A 1,661-nucleotide genomic window follows, 5' to 3' on the forward strand; every position below is an offset into this window, starting at 1 on the left:
CCTCGTCTCCCCCTCTCCCCCTCGCATTCAGATTCAGTCACATTCAGATTCAGTCACATTCAGATTCAGTCATGTACTTGGCATTCAAACAGTATAAATCTGTTCAAATGGCATAATTTACTTGCTGATAGATAGTATAAATCTGTTCATTGTGAAGAAATATGTTGGTGGCTCGCTTAACTCCTAGGGTTTTAGCAGTTATGTATAAAAAACATAGAAAAGCCAGGCGGAATTAACTTTGGATTTTCTGCATTTAACTAAAAAACCCATAAAGAGTACAGTTCATTATTGAATAAAATGAAATGGCAGTTTATTTAGAAATTTGGAGCAGTTGTTCTATGGTTTTTTAGCACAAAAAGTCTGATTATATAAGCAAAAACAATTGTTAGCTTTTAGATGTTGTGGTGGTTCACTTGGGGGTATGTGTAGCAGTTAGCAAAAACAGAGGACTAAAGTGCTCTGTTTTGGCAAACCAGTGCATGCATGTCTTTTTTCTTCTTCATTTTTTTCACTAACGACGAATGCTGGCAACTCGACAGCAGCTAGCTAGCAGGTGTTCCTTTACAAGCATAGTAGAGCATAGTATGGATTCTAATGTTCAACTCTGACTAAACAGGTTCTGCAAACGGTCTTTTACTGCACTTGACTGAAGAAGTAGGTGTCTGCTATATCCTGCACTTGAGGTGAGTTGTGTTCTCAGGTTTACATTGCAATGGGCACTCTTCTTGTAAACACAAATTCAGATTTATATACTATATGCTGGCATGACTGTTTTTATTAGGCAGGACAGTGCAGTAGTTGATGTATCTTGAGTTGATTATAAAGTTGCTTGGGTTTAATATTACCCAGCATGATGATGTATCAATGTAGCGTTAGCATATGATCCAAGTGCTAGTACTGCTAGTAAATAGCTAATACAGTTAATGAAGAAGAAAAAAACTGCTAGTACAGTTAATGAAGAAGAAAAAAAAACTGCTACTACTGCTAGTAAATAGCATCAGACTGAATGTCTTTTATATATGGCCAATACAGTCTGATGGACAATACAGTTATTGAAGAAGAAAAAAAACTGCTAGTACTGCTAGTAAATAGCATCAGACTGAATGTCTTTTATATATGGTACTGCTAGTAAATAGCTTCTTCTATATGCTAATTTGCATCAAAGTGTAGAACAAAGCATCAAACTGAATAACTAACAGTGGGTAATTAACCTAACTATTCATTTTTCCTTAGGTTAATATTAAAATGTCCAATGTATATATATTTGAAAATGATTGCTGCTAGATGTTAATTTGCTGGTACTAGCTAGATTTTGGCACTGAAAAGCAAAAGCAAAAGCTAATTAACTGCTGGGTAATAGCACTGGTACTAGGTAGCTAAAATATGTGTTCTGAAACACTGAGAGCAGAAACACTTACTACATACATATGCTCAAGAAACACTTACTAACCAGAAAAGGTTTTGACTTGAAATGTTAATAGCACAGAGAGCACCACAAGTTAAACACCTCAATCTGTTAGTATTTGTCTGCATTTTCTCACATTCTTCTTGTATCTAATCCAGTATTGCTTGTAGTGGTTTGTCCAAAATGTTGAATGATACTGCTTGGAGATGCATATATTGTTTCACCTCTTCACATGCCAATGTATTTTCCATGTTGT

This window comes from Triticum dicoccoides, chromosome 3B, assembly GCF_002162155.2.
Source record: "Triticum dicoccoides isolate Atlit2015 ecotype Zavitan chromosome 3B, WEW_v2.0, whole genome shotgun sequence".
NCBI lineage: Eukaryota > Viridiplantae > Streptophyta > Magnoliopsida > Poales > Poaceae > Triticum > Triticum dicoccoides.